This window comes from Atractosteus spatula (genome assembly GCF_055471065.1).
Source record: "Atractosteus spatula isolate fAtrSpa1 chromosome 10 unlocalized genomic scaffold, fAtrSpa1.hap1 SUPER_10_unloc_5, whole genome shotgun sequence".
NCBI lineage: Eukaryota > Metazoa > Chordata > Actinopteri > Semionotiformes > Lepisosteidae > Atractosteus > Atractosteus spatula.
The window spans coordinates 66,312-81,401 of record NW_028296625.1 but is presented as its reverse complement, the minus strand read 5'-3'; the positions used below and the strand labels follow the sequence as shown (position 1 = coordinate 81,401).

The 15,090-nt window shown below is 40.2% G+C and overlaps 4 non-coding genes across 4 annotated transcripts; 2 read left to right on the top strand and 2 right to left on the bottom strand.

Moving 5' to 3' along the window:
- The first annotated feature begins 1,598 nt into the window (after positions 1 to 1,598).
- Positions 1,599 to 1,680, top strand: trnal-aag (transfer RNA leucine (anticodon AAG)). The gene has a single exon. It is a non-coding gene; the product is annotated as a tRNA-Leu (tRNA).
- Positions 1,681 to 2,693: 1,013 nt separating this feature from the next.
- Positions 2,694 to 2,767, bottom strand: trnat-agu (transfer RNA threonine (anticodon AGU)). Its single transcript has one exon. It is a non-coding gene; the product is annotated as a tRNA-Thr (tRNA).
- Positions 2,768 to 4,445: 1,678 nt separating this feature from the next.
- On the top strand, positions 4,446 to 4,527 carry trnal-aag (transfer RNA leucine (anticodon AAG)). The gene has a single exon. It is a non-coding gene; the product is annotated as a tRNA-Leu (tRNA).
- A 1,013-nt stretch (positions 4,528 to 5,540) lies between these two features.
- trnat-agu (transfer RNA threonine (anticodon AGU)) lies at positions 5,541 to 5,614 on the bottom strand. Its single transcript has one exon. It is a non-coding gene; the product is annotated as a tRNA-Thr (tRNA).
- Between the last annotated feature and the right edge of the window lie 9,476 nt (positions 5,615 to 15,090).

The following is a 15,090-nucleotide window of genomic DNA, read 5'->3' as shown; positions in this document are numbered from 1 at the left end:
TACACTGACGTCACTCCTTTTTATTTAATCCAGATTTTAAAGACAACTCCGCCCTCAAAGGAAATCAAAGGAAAATGTTGTATTAGCACGAGCTGCACAGGCTCTGAATCAGACCATTTCAATTAGTCTGATCAGTGCAGGACAAGTTAATGTAGAATTATTGCTTTGTCTATCTCTTGTTTGTATATAAATGAATGTCTCTGAAAACTTAATGTTAGTTTTTAATTTAGTTTTAGTTTTACGATGTAGGTCATGCGTTGACATATGCACAAACACACGAAATGTCTCATTCCTGATTCAGCTCATGCTCCATAGGAGAGAAAAGATTCCTCCTGGTTCTCGTATAGCCATATCAGAACAGAAGCCCGTGTCACCCAGCTCTGATTCAAGATTGAGTCGCATCTTCAACATTTTGTTTTTGTTTCTGATCATTATTTTCTTTAGTTATGATCAATATTGAACTTTTTCTAAATAAAACAAAAATAATCAAACATGCAGGTAGATTTTTTTTAAAAGTATTAGGAGTTGAAAGGGCGCTCCTTCGGAATAGTCGTCAGAAAATGTGAGAAAAGGAAAGTTACGTAAACTCTCACACACAGCATTAAAGATTGGAATCTGATCATAAAAAACTAGCTGTCTCCCCGTCGGTAATCAAACCCCAGATTCCCGCGTGACAGGCAGGAACACAAAAAACTTTACTAACTAGGAGCGTTTGCTAGCTATTAGGAGGCATTTACTCTTAATTATGTAACTGTTTTGGGTTTCGACTTTAATTTTCCCAATACCAGTTTTTTACAAAAGTAAAGGCACACGGCACATCACGTCCGAGTTTAGTGACAACTACCTCAGAGATTGTAAGCTGGGTAGTTTCAGATCACTTTTTTTTAAAGGTTCAAGCAAACCCGAATACCTTTGCAAGAGACATTTCAGAATCCCAGTCAAATCCAGTACGATTGCTGGATCCTTCGAATTCGACTGAACTATAGCACAGATCTGCAGTCCACGATTAGAATACTGTAGCTGTGTTGTATAAGCTATACCACCCAAAATAGTTCTAAAACAGGAGATGCATCCTTGTTTAGGAATGTGGTATAAAGTGAAATGGTCTGGGAAGAGCCCTACGTTTGAACAGTTCAAAATAGACGTAAAGGGGTATTTACGGACTCTTTCGAAATGTAAGAACAAGCTGTGCGGACCTTATCTTTATTTACCTTGTGTAATCGTTTTTCATAAAGTGTAATTGTATTATAGCATGTGCCCCTGACGATTTTCTTGATACGTTATATGTGCTCTTGTTTGTATTGTATGTAGTTTTGTTGTTCAAATAAAACGTAAAAGACACAACTTTCCGGATGCGGCTGCTGTAAAAATAAAATGACATCAAGGGTGCTGTACGCAGAGGTCTGAAACCTGCTCCACAGAAGATCTTTATCCAGAGGTGTTAAAGAAGTCGAGATCTCACCATGAGAGGGGAAGCATCTCAGAAAAAGCAGGTGCAGTCGGTTCCACGGTCATAACGCCACTAAGTCGGGTGACAAGAGCAAAACCCACCCGACCTCCTCCGAGCAAGTAATGAGACAAAGAGACAGCGCACAGCGGGTAGCGTGGCCGAGCGGTCAAAGGTGCTGGATTAAGGTTCCAGTCTCTTCGGAGGCGTGGGTTCGAATCCCACCGCTGCCAGGTGCTTCTGTCGCGACCCCCTTTCAGCTGACTTCAGATGAAAGGGAGGGAACTGCTTTTTGGCAGTCTCTCGAGAAACTAAGCAAAGTGTTTAAAGATACTTTCTCAGCTTGACATCAAGGCACAAAACCAAAACCCTCTTGCGTCCTCTCACCCCAAAAGCGCTTTGCCACTTTTTGCGTTATGCAGGGAACGACGTCTGCCCAGATCACTTTTGTGTCAATGCAAATCGTAGTGTGCCCTCCGTTTTAATGTTGGCTGTGCTGGTGTGCCGCTTCTGTCTGTGAAAATTGAATGTTCTGCTTCTTCACACCGAATCGTTGGCGGGGGTTGAGCTTGTTAAATCTTTGCGCATAGCGCTCCTTTGGAAGTACTTTGTCCAAGTTCAAAAGCGATCGTGGCATTTACTTCATGCGTTCAAGAAGCATGCCTCGCACGACAGATCTAAATGGGGAATGGAGCCTGCTTCTTGCTGTTTTTCCTGTGGTTGCAGTTAGAAAGTTGATCGTGCTTTCACATTCTGTTAACAGTATTCACTGGCTGAGCTTTATCAGTTGGTTCGAAAAGGAATCTCTGCTTCGGTTCCAGAAAAGTCATCTGTAGTGTGTTTTTATCCGTGCCCATGGCAGTCTTTTAAAGCTGGTAGTAATGGCGGCGAAGTTAATTTTTTATCCTCTTTAAAAGAATAAGGACGGGTTGGGGCGAGCTGCATTTACCACTCTTTCAGCTAAACGCCGAACTCGCGAACTGATTACACTGCAGAGCCACAGGCGCCTCGCTTTTCTCCATTCTCTGGGTTAGGGTGAAAAAAAAACACTGCTGGTATTAGCTGGCCTGCTGGGAGTACCTCTTCTTCACTGATAAGCAAGATTTGTGTTTCATCTTTCGCAAGCTGTATAGATTTCTTTCAAAACAAGTTGTTCCAGAAAGGAAACGAACACTTGCATTCACCTCAATTAAAAGGCATGGGATTTGCCCATAAGGATAAATTCTGTACAGTAAGACAGGAAGAAAGGCACCGCTGGGAATCGGACCCAGGATCTCCTGTTTACTAGACAGGCGCTTTAGCCAACTAAGCCACGGCGCCGGCAAAGGGCCGTCCTTTGACAGCCACTTGGACACGTCTCAACTGCTCTGAGACATCTGCGTTCGGTGTGCACCGAGCCTGCTCGCCTTGCAAGTTGCTTCATTTACATGCGATAGCTCCACCACTAAGAGAAAGGATGAGAAATGGCTTTTATCTGGCACTTTTCATGTCAGAGGATCTCAATCTGCTTTCCGTGTACAAGAGGATGTCCAACTCATGTAGCTAAAGACGTAGACGACAGTGCTCCACTGAAATCTTGATCTCACAACCCTCGGCATGACTCCGCTGTGTTCTGCTTTAGACAAAGGGGGGAAAAGACTTCTTTCATCACACGTTTTGCACTGTTTACGGTGTTAGCAGTGCTCTTTCTTAAATGAAATCCAGGAATCGGCACCATATGAGGTGTGACTAGATAATATTGGAACAAGTAGCCTCGCCATTCCATGCGTGACGTGAGCAAAGTGTAATTCCTGTCTTTATAGTGTGCTTGTTAGAGACTTAGCTGGCACCCAGAGCGCTTTAAATCCGGGAGTCAGCAGCCCAAGACAAGAGAGCTTCCTTCGTCTATGTTTTTTGCGTGAAGGGGGGAAACAATGCGTGTGCTGCAAACGATCTTAGTATCGAAGTGCCGTCCCACATAACCGATCCGAATAATCTGCTTTACAGAGGAGCACTGCCGGAGCTTATCGTTGGCAAACTGAAGACCAGGCCGACCTCTTCTGTGACTCTTGAACACTGAATCTCAAGGTTGTGAATTCAAGCTCCACGCTGGCGGGAAATCCCATAGGTAATGATCCCATTTTCTTGCATGCTAATCAAAAGAAATATTAAGAAACTTTTCCCGATACCAGTTTTTTACAAAAGTAAAGGCACACGGCACATGTGTGCCACATCACGTCCGAGTTTAGTGACAACTACCTCAGAGATTGTAAGCTGGGTAGTTTCAGATCAGATCACTTTTTTTATCAAAGGTTCAAGCAAACCCGAATACTTTTGCAAGAGACATTTCAGAATCCCAGTCAAATCCAGTACGATTGCTGGATCCTTCGAATTCGACTGAACTATAGCACAGATCTGCAGTCCACCATTTGAATACTGTGGGTGTGTTGTATAAGCCACACGGCCAAAATAGTTCTAAAACAGGAGATGCATCCTCGTTTAGGAATGTGGTATAAAGTGAAATGGTCTGGGAAGAGTCCTACGTTTGAACAGTTCAAAATAGACGTAAAGGGGTATTTACGGACTCTTTCGAAATGTAAGAACAAGCTTTGTGGACCTTATCTTTATTTACCTTGTGTAATCGTTTTTCATAAAGTGTAATTGTATTATAGCATGTGCCCCTGATGATTTTCTTCATACGTTATATGTGCTCTTGTTTGTATTGTATGTAGTTTTGTTGTTCAAATAAAACGTAAAAGACACAACTTTCCGGATGCGGCTGCTGTAAAAATAAAATGACATCAAGGGTGCTGTACGCAGAGGTCTGAAACCTGCTCCACAGAAGATCTTTATCCAGAGGTGTTAAAGAAGTCAAGATCTCGCCATGAGAGGGGAAGCATCTCAGAAAAAGCAGGTGCAGTCGGTTCCACGGTCATAACGCCACTAAGTTGGGCGACAAGAGCAAAACCCACCCGACCTCCTCCGAGCAAGTAATGAGACAAAGAGACAGCGCACAGCGGGTAGTGTGGCCGAGCGGTCTAAGGCGCTGGATTAAGGCTCCAGTCTCTGCGGGGGCGTGGGTTCGAATCCCACCGCTGCCAGGTGCTTCTGTCAGGACCCCCTTTCAGCTGACGTCAGACGAAAGGGAGGGAAATGCTTTTTGGCAGTCTCTCGAGAAACTAAGCAAAGTGTTTAAAGATACTTTCTCAGCTTGACATCAAGGCACAAAACAAAAACCATCTTGCGTCCTCTTAACCCAAAAGCGCTTTGCCACTTTTTGCGTTATGCAGGGAACGACGTCTGCCCAGATCACTTTTGTGTCAATGCAAATCGTAGTGTGCCCTCCGTTTTAATGTTGGCTGTGCTGGCGTGCCGCTTCTGTCTGTGAAACTTGAATGTTCTGCTTCTTCACACCGAATCGTTGGCGGGGGTTGAGCTTGTTAAATCTTTGCGCATAGCGCTCCTTTGGAAGTACTTTGTCCAAGTTCAAAAGCGATCGTGGCATTTACTTCATGCGTTCAAGAAGCATGCCTCGCACGACAGATTTAAATGGGGAATGGAGCCTGCTTCTTGCTGGTTTTCCTGTGGTTGCAGTTACAAAGTTGATCGTGCTTTCACATTCTGTTAACAGTATTCACTGGCTGAACTTTATCAGTTGGTTCGTAAAGGAATCTCTGCTTCGGTTCCAGAAAAGTCATCTGTAGTGTGTTTTTTTCCGTGCCCATGGCAGTCTTTTAAAGCTGGTAGTAATGGCGGCGAAGTTAATTTTTTATCCTCTTTAAAAGAATAAGAACGGGCTGGGGCAAGCTGCATTTACCACTCTTTCAGCTAACCGCCGAACTCGCGAACTGATTACACTGCAGAGCCACAGGCGCCTCGCTTTTCTCCATTCTCTGGGTTAGGGTGAAAAAAAAACACTGCTGGTATTAGCTGGCCTGCTGGGAGTACCTCTTCTTCACTGATAAGCAAGATTTGTGTTTCATCTTTCGCAAGCTGTATAGATTTCTTTCAAAACAAGTTGTTCCAGAAAGGAAACGAACACTTGCATTCACCTGAATTAAAAGGCATGGGATTTGCCCATAAGGATAAATTCTGTACAGTAAGACAGGAAGAAAGGCACCGCTGGGAATCGGACCCAGGATCTCCTGTTTACTAGACAGGCGCTTTAGCCAACTAAGCCACGGCGCCGGCGAAGGGCCGTCCTTTGACAGCCACTTGGACACGTCTCAACTGCTCTGAGACATCTGCGTTCGGTGTGCACCGAGCCTGCTCGCCTTGCAAGTTGCCTCATTTACAGATGCAGCCATTCAAAATGCGCAGGCGATACCGCATTATTTTCAGGTATGCTGTACGCAGTCTACCGCAAGTTACCGGTAAATACCGCAAGTTACCGGTAAATACCGCTAGCAAAATAATAGTATCCGGAATTTCCGCAAGGTGGAGCTAATAAAGCTCAACCTCTCATGTTTGAGCTGTAGCCATCAAAGTCTTTAACGAAGATATTAATAATAGTATTAATAATAAATGACCTTGGACAAGCTGTAAACTCAAAGTATTGCCCTGGTCCACATTCTTTTTTTCATTGACCGTCTTTGTAAAAGTAACACCACAGCATTTCGCAATCACACATTTTTTTCCAATCATGCAAAGTACAGTAATTTTTGAGAATCGATTCACCATGCCTTACACATGCTCATAAAAGAGATTGATTTAGGAACATAATCATATTACCGTATGCAAACTGTACTGTATACAGTATGTATATGTATATTTAATGTCTTAACTGTGCCCGTTTAAGTATTGAATATTCATATCTAATTTTACCACTGAAGGGAAATCTTAGTAGCTGAGCATAAAAAGAATAGGAGCATACTGCAACGCGTGTGAAGGCCATAAACGATATTAATTTTGGAACATAAACATACAGTATATGGCTGGTCTCGGTACTTTAAAGAAAACATACACGAAACATGGTTTCATTATGACCAGAATCTGTCTTGAGATATTTTTAACTTGATTTACAGTATTTGAGAGATATGTCTTAACACCGATACTACAGTGCTTAAGTACTGCTCACGTATATGTTTCTAGGTTTATATTATGCATTTCATACGGTCAAATTACTTTTGAGCAACTAATAAGAAGCGCGAAACGGTATGCGTTTTAGTTTCGTTTTGTGCTGGGACCCGTGGATTGATTAGAGATATCAAGTACATACAAGTCATTTTTTAAATGTTGTAGCTCGTCTTGAAAAAATGTTACGAGTACATCATCTATCAACAATTACACAGGTTCTGTTTCCATATTGCGGATTTTGGTTACGTAATATTATTTTCTAGATTTCACGTTGTGAATATATGATTTGGGCAAACAGAGCCGCAAAGAAGTACATTATGGGTTGTTGTTTTTTTTTTGCAGTTTTATCTAGAACAAGCGATGCTTAAACCTTTGTCTGATTCTTGTGAAACTATCCACACGACAGTTACAGTACCTAGGAGTTGACTTCAGTGATGTCACTGATGGGATGTTTCTAAAAATCCATCCTCTGTAAAACATCTTCTCTAGTTGTCCTGCATATGTATTCACTAATGAAGCTGTGTGTTCTGAGCCTGGATCTCTACATTTCTGTATGAACCAGCTTAGAGGGCTAAAGACAGCTTGTGTTTAAATTGAGTGTAAGGCAATTTATGCTTCTAAAGTCATGGTCAGCATTTATTATTGTACTGTGCTGTAAACTTGTTCTGTGCCAAGTCACATTATTTTATAGCGTTTTTATAGCGTTATCAAATCCGGTGGCGCTGTGTGTTAGTTTCCTGACTCCCATGTCACATGGTCTGTGATTGAAACCTGTAATACCGGTTTAATTCGTCACAGCCAGCACTCCGGTTGTAAAGTAGAAGCAGGCGAGATTTCCAGCGAAAAACACCTCCCCCTTCTTCAGGTGTGAGGGTCTTCTGCTCAGAATGAAACGCTAAAATGTAATGTAGGCTCTGAATGGGTTCAATTGTGATTTGGGCTTGATTAAGGTCGCTGCCTTTCATCTAAAACCCTACTTGAATCCTTCTAAACTAAAAATCAGTGTTAGTGAGTTCTAAATAAAGAGGTATCCAGGTAACAGTGAAACGGGCGGACAGTCTGGGGAGATCGCCCGTTTTCCATGTAAATGGTTCCCTGGTTCCGCACCCCTTGGTGTTTCTCTCGCTCTCTCTTGGGTCACCTGATCATTAGCTCGAAAGATGTGAGTGCTTTGTGTATATTCTAATGGTAGTGGGGGCAGGGTGTGTGGGAACAGGTTTGATTGAAATTGCATTGGAGATCTATGTTCTTCACACCTGAAACATTTTCTCTGAAAGCATTTTCTTCGCAGTTTAACCGATCTTGTTACAGCATGTTACAGTTTACTATTATTAACCATATTAATTTTAAGTGCTTAATGTAAAATCTTGTAAAAATATATTTTCATTGTTCAAATATACATTAAGTCTGACTATCATATAATAAGTTAAATACAAAACTAAAGAAAAAATAGGGTTAAATATAATTCAAAATATTTTGCTAACAATGTTAACTGTTTATGAATAATAAAATGTATTAACTAAGGAGTAGGATGGCACAGTTGTTAGTATGTTTTTTGTTTTGTTTCTTTTTCATAAATACAACAGTAGTACCTGATGTCTCAGTGGCTTTCAAAATTAAATTATGCATCCAAACCTGTGAACTAGAATGATAACTAAGATATCTATCCATTTATAATGGTGGCAAAGTGGTTAGCATTGCTATCTTGCAGCACTGGGATCCTAGGTTCAATTCCTGCCATCCTGTGTGTGTGGGGTTTACATGTTCTCTCTGGGTTACATGGTTTTTCTCCATATGTGTGATATGACTCCCTCTCGCACTCCAAAACATACTGGTAAGTTAATTGGTTTATGGGAAAACTGGCCCTGGTGTGTGTGTGTTTGTGTATGTCTGTCCTGTGATGGACTGGCGCTATGTCCAGGGTGTATTCTGCCTTGTGTCCGTTGCTTACTGAGATAGGCTCCAAATCCTCTGTACTGGATAAAGAGATTAGAAATGGAAGTAAAGGCACTGTGTGGATGGAACTATACACAGTGTTAGAAACCCACTATGAAATGGCAGCATCTCACTGAGAATAAAACATTTTATACTGCTGGCTTAAGGAAACAGCCTTTCCACCTCTCTTGCACATCAGTATCCATACCTAGTTATTTAAACAAATTGCCTCTAATTATAAACATCTTAATATGCTGGCTCTGTGGATCCGCATCAGCTATGTTTGCCCATTCCTTCAATTCATGTGCATCCAACACACAGTTCAATGCCAGCAACTACACATAATCTAAAATACAATCCTTATTTCAGTATCTATGTAAACATATAGTCTGTTAACTTCATCATCTTCATCAAAAGTATGCCTAACCCCATTAGGAAGTGTTCTTGTTATAAGTGTATTCCTCAGCTTTCCCCAAACTATCTTCTTCTTGCCAACATCTCTAGTCTTTTATCCTGCAATAACTCAGTCAACACTTAAATCTCCAAAAGCTGCTTGTGTTAATTTCTTTAAATCACAAATATCATGTGTAAATACTGGGCATGTAATACTCTGCATTGTGGAATAATAGTTTATTTTAAAGGGAACTAGAGAAACTAAGAACTAGAGAAATCAAGAAAGGCTTTTTTTCTAGAATTAATAAATGCACATCCTGTTCACTGGGGAAATTAAATCCACACTGAGCAATCTTCAATATGTTCAGAATATGACAGCAAGAATCCTATCAGGGATGCATTACACCTGTTTTCAAGTCCTTGCACTGGTTACCTATCAGATTTCGAGTCAACTTCAAAATCCTTATCCTCCTTATATACTGTCCTACAACTGTTATTGTTGATCTCCGAATTATTGTACTTGACATGACTTCATTCAGCCTTTCCTGAACGTCTATGACAGGCAGAGAGAGTGCTGTTTCTGGTGTGATCTTTTGCAGCTGACATTTCACTGTTTTAAACGAACAAGAAATTAGATTGCTCATAAATCACTTATTCTATATAAACACAGCGTAATTGCCCTCCGAAAATCTTCTTTTTCTTGTTCGTTTTAGAGACCTTGATCGAAACTGATTTTAGATGTCAGAAAGGATTTATTTTCTCTGTATTTCCTACATTGCTTTGTCGAGATTTTAACTTTATATCTAACTTTATATCTAGGCTCAGATTTCAACTATAAATCGTACAGTAATTAATAGCAGTAAATACTGATGTTTATACATAAAAAAGTCATGCCTTGGAGTATGGACCCCCAAAGGAATGCCATAGACTCAAACTGCAAAATAAACACATACAGAAAGAAAGTATTTGTATTGTAATTGCAAATCCTGGTACTGTATGAGTGATTGGTATGACTTTCCTCATTACAAATCTCTTATTAGAATTTAAATTTCTCTGTAACTCCAGGTCAGAACAGAGAAAATGTAACTGCCTTAAGGAGTTTACGATTATGAAAAATAGAAGGATAAGCATGATACGTATGTCTTCTGTCATTTTCTAAGTCATGTTACTGAGCACCAAATCTTATTGAGAATATGAATCCATTTAAGGTTTATACCATTAAAGTAACGGTTTATTCCATGCTGAAAATGTTTGTACCAGACTTTTTTGAGGCCTGTTTAATTGTGTCTGAAGTCTGATGTTGTAAATTTTATTGTTAAAAAGATCCATGAAAATGTCACTACTAAAGTTAGCTGGTACTGTTGGTACTGTAAGTGGCAAGTAGAGCTCATATTTTAGATTTTGTGTAGTTGCTAGCGTTGAACTGTGTGTTGGATGCACATGAATTGAAGGAATGGGCAAACATAGCTGATGCGGATCCACAGAGCCAGCATATTAAGATGTTTATAATTAGAGGCAATTTGTTTAAATAACTAGGTATGGATACTGATGTGCAAGAGAGGTGGAAAGGCTGTTTCCTTAAGCCAGCAGTATAAAATGTTTTATTCTCAGTGAGATGCTGCCATTTCATAGTGGGTTTCTAACACTGTGTATAGTTCCATCCACACAGTGCCTTTACTTCCATCCATTTCTAATCTCTTTATCCAGTACAGAGGATTTGGAGCCTATCCCAGTAAGCGACAGACACAAGGCAGAATACACCCTGGACATAGCGCCAGTCCATCACAGGACAGACAGACACAAACACACACACACCAGGGCCAGTTTAAATCTAACCTCAGAACCTTTCTTTTCAGAAGACTTAGTGTCTGTATCTGCTTCATTTTCTAATTTTGGTAGCACCTCTAACTGCTTGTCTTTCTTATATGCATTTACTTTGTAATCTGTGGTCCTTTTATCTGTTTTTACATCTACTGTATTGCTTTGAGATGCCACCTTTAATGGTGATATATCAAATAAAGTTTTTTATTATTGTTATAGGGAAACATGATCAGATTGTCCCTGGTTCAGAAAAAAAGATCTAAAGTATACTAGTTTGTCACTCTTCTAATTCCCTTTGCTAAATGACTTTTCATACTAATCTGATCAATCTAACTGCCAGTTTTCTGTGCTTTCTCTATCCTGCTAGATTTGCAATTATTCTGAAAATTTTCATCTTGAAATAACTCATTTCTAAATACCTTTTTCACTGTTAACATCTTGCAGCAACTCTGCGACAAAATATACACTCTGACAGTTCATCCTGCTACCAACATTAAATAAAACAAATCTTAAGATTTCTATATTTATGTCTTTATTTAGTGGTTTCATTAGTGACAAAGGCTAAACTTTCTTGGAAAAATGTCTTTTATGTGTTGCAGAAAAAACTGACTTGCTTTAACAAAATATGTTTACAAATCCTTTCACCTGGCATTTTCATAGTTAGAAATTATGGAACGCTCTGTTAAAAGCAAGGGAGTTTTTATGTCCGTTGCAGTTCTTTTGCAACATGAATATAATTATATCGTTATTAATTTCTTGAGATACGCGATTCCATATTATATTCCCTTTTAATCAAATTCTAAAAGTATGCTTGTTGACTCCGGTATCGCGTTAGTTAAAGACTTCGATGCTTAAAATGTTTAGGGAGAAATGGAATACTGGTGTGTATGTTTTCTTTAAAGTACCGAGACCAGCCATATACTGTATGTTTAAGTTCCAAAATTAATATCGTTTATGGACTTCACATGCGTTGCAGTATGCTCCTATTCTTTTTATGCTCAGGCACTAAGTAAAAGGAGATGCTTCATATTGCTTGACTAATTTTAAAAACTAAGTTAGAAATGCAGACGCTCCCTCGGTACGCTGCTCTGGTGCGCCGGCTCTTACACAGTGCCTGTCTGCCGTAAGCGTTACAATATACATACCCAACACTGCTTGTACCCATCTGTCATGCAAATAAAACACCTTGAATTGAACTGAGGGGAGAGGGGGGAATACTAAAGCCAATACTGGCTCAATACCCTCGATGGGCTTTGACGTGCTAATGCGTTGGTTTAACAGTCCGGGTGTGGCAGGCTTCCAATGTCAACTCGACTTGATTGGAAGACAATGAACGTATTTTGTGATATTTAGAAATATAAATTTGTTTGGTGCGAGTGAGGTTTTATTTAATCTCTGACCAAGGGAAACGTTTCATTTTTTCAAAGAAATGTTTGTTAAAAAATAAAGTCATAGTTCTATGGGATTCAATCACAGACCATGTAACATGGGAGTCAGGAAACTAACACACAGCGCCACCGGATTTAATAACGCAATAAAAATGCAATAAAATAATGTGACTAGGCACAGAAAAAGTTTACAGCACAGTACAATAATAAATGCTGACCATGACTTTAGAAGCATAAATTACCTTACACTCAATTTAAACACAAGCTGTCTTTCTGTATGAACCTCTAAGCTGGTTCATACAGAAAATGTAGAAATGCATTAGCCTGATTATGATTAAAAAACACATAATTAAACACGCGTTTGCGATTTAAATCAGAACACGATTTAAATCAATATAAATGTTTATATTGTAACACATACTGTCCAGCCTCCATTTCTCTATAAAAATTTACTCTGTTGCACACACACACACTAGAAGCAGGAACCGCTGTCAGAAGGGAAGATATGTTCAAAATATCGCAAATATCGATCATGTTGCGATATTTTGAAATATAAAAGTCAATTGATTGTCCATAATATCGCTATTCTATTTTTTCGAAGAAATGTTTGTTAAATGAAAAGTCCAGAACCAGCTGGATTCAAACACACAACCTGCCAGTTGGTAGTCACACACCTAGACCAGTAGGCTACAAGACAGGTCGCATGAACAGGCAGGCAAAACAGCCCTACACAGCCCTGTCGCAGTACACGGATATAATCATACCGTTATTAAATTCTTTAGATACGCGATTCCATATTATATTCCCTTTTAATCAAATTCTAAAAGTATGCTTGTTGACTCTGGTATCACGTTAGTTAAAGACTTCAAAGCTTAAAATGTTTAGGGAGAAATGGAATACTGGTGTGTATTTTTTTCTTTAAAGTACCAAGACCAGCTATATACTGTATGTTTATGTTCCAAAATTAATATCGTTTATGACCTTCAGATGCGTTATGCTCCTCTTCTTTTTATGCTCAGCTACTAAAATTTCCCTTTAGTGGTAAAATTCCATATAAATATTCAAAACTAAGTGGATTGAAATGTGCACAGTAAAGACATTGAATGATTAAATCTTTTCACTACCAACCAATGCACCACGAGTGCCCCTGTCGGTCATTTTGGCCAGCCAATCACTTACCGCGGTGCCCTACGGTGCCCTGCGGGTTGGTTACTGCACTGCGGGTTTTTACCGCTCATTTTGAATGGCTGCATCTGTACATGCGATAGCTCCACCACTAAGAGAAAGGATGAGAAATGGCTTTTATCTGGCACTTTTCATGTCAGAGGATCTCAATCTGCTTTCCGTGTACAAGAGGATGTTCTACTCATGTAGCTAAAGACGTAGACGACAGTGCTCCACTGAAATCTTGATCTCACAACCCTCGGCATGACTCCGCTGTGTTCTGCTTTAGACAAAGGGGGGAAAAGACTTCTTTCATCACACGTTTTGCACTGTTTACGGTGTTTGCAGTGCTCTTTCTTTAATGAAAACCAGGAATCGGCACCATATGAGGTGTGACTAGATAATATTGGAACAAGTAGCCTCGCCATTCCATGCGTGACGTGAGCAAAGTGTAATTCCTGTCTTTATAGTGTGCTTGTTAGAGACTTAGCTGGCACCCAGAGCGCTTTAAATCCGGGAGTCAGCAGCCCAAGACAAGAGAGCTTCCTTCGTCTATGTTTTTTGCGTGAAGGGGGGAAACCATGCGTGTGCTGCAAACGATCTTAATATCGAAGTGCCGTCCCACATAACCGATCTGAACAATCTGCTTTACAGAGGAGCACTGCCGGAGCTTATTGTTGGCAGACTGAAGACCAGGCCGACCTCTTCTGTGACTCTTGAACACTGAATCTCAAGGTTGTGAATTCAAGCTCCAGGCTGGCGGGAAATTCCATAGGTAATGATCACATTTTCTTGCATGCTAATCAAAAGAAATATTAAGAAACTTTTCCCGATACCAGTTTTTTACAAAAGTAAAGGCACACGGCACATGTGTGCCACATCACGTCCGAGTTTAGTGACAACTACCTCAGAGATTGTAAGCTGGGTAGTTTCAGATCAGATCACTTTTTTTTATCAAAGGTTCAAGCAAACCCAAATACTTTTGCAAGAGACATTTCAGAATCCCATTCAAATCCAGTACGATTGCTGGATCCTTCGAATTCGACTGAACTATAGCACAGATCTGCAGTCCACCATTAGAATACTGTGGGTGTGTTGTATAAGCCACACGGCCAAAATAGTTCTAAAACAGGAGATGCATCCTCGTTTAGGAATGTGGTATAGAGTGAAATGGTCTGGGAAGAGTCCTACGTTTGAACAGTTCAAAATAGACATAAAGGGGTATTTACGGACTCTTTCGAAATGTAAGAACAAGCTGTGTGGACCTTATCTTTATTTACCTTGTGTAATCGTTTTTCATAAAGTGTAATTGTATTATAGCATGTACCGCTGACGATTTTCTTGATACGTTATATGTGCTCTTTTTTGTATTGTATGTAGTTTTGTTGTTCAAATAAAAAATAAAAGACACAACTTTCCGGATGCGGCTGCTGTAAAAATAAAATGACATCAAGGGCGCTGTACGCAGAGGTGTGAAGCCTGTTTCACAGAAGAACTATATCCAGAGGTGTTAAAGAAGTCGAGATCTTGCCATGAGAGGGGAAGCATCTCAGAAAAAGCAGGTGCAGTTGGTTCCACGGTCATAACGCCACTAAGTCGGGCGACAAGAGCAAAAGCCACCCTGTTTTATCCAGGCAGGTAATGTGGCTCAGTGGTTTAAGGCTCTGGCTTAAGGCTTCAGTCTTTTCGGAGGTGTGGAATCCAATCCCATTGCTGTCTGGTGTTTTTGTGTTAGAACCACCTTCCTACTGTTTAGGAATCCAATGGGGGGACATGTGTTTTTTTGATAAATGGAGCAAAAGCTATTTTATCAGCTTAACATCAAAGCAGGGAAAAAAAATGTTTCGTCTTTTCAACACAAATTCTCGTTTCCACCTTCAGCAGGGA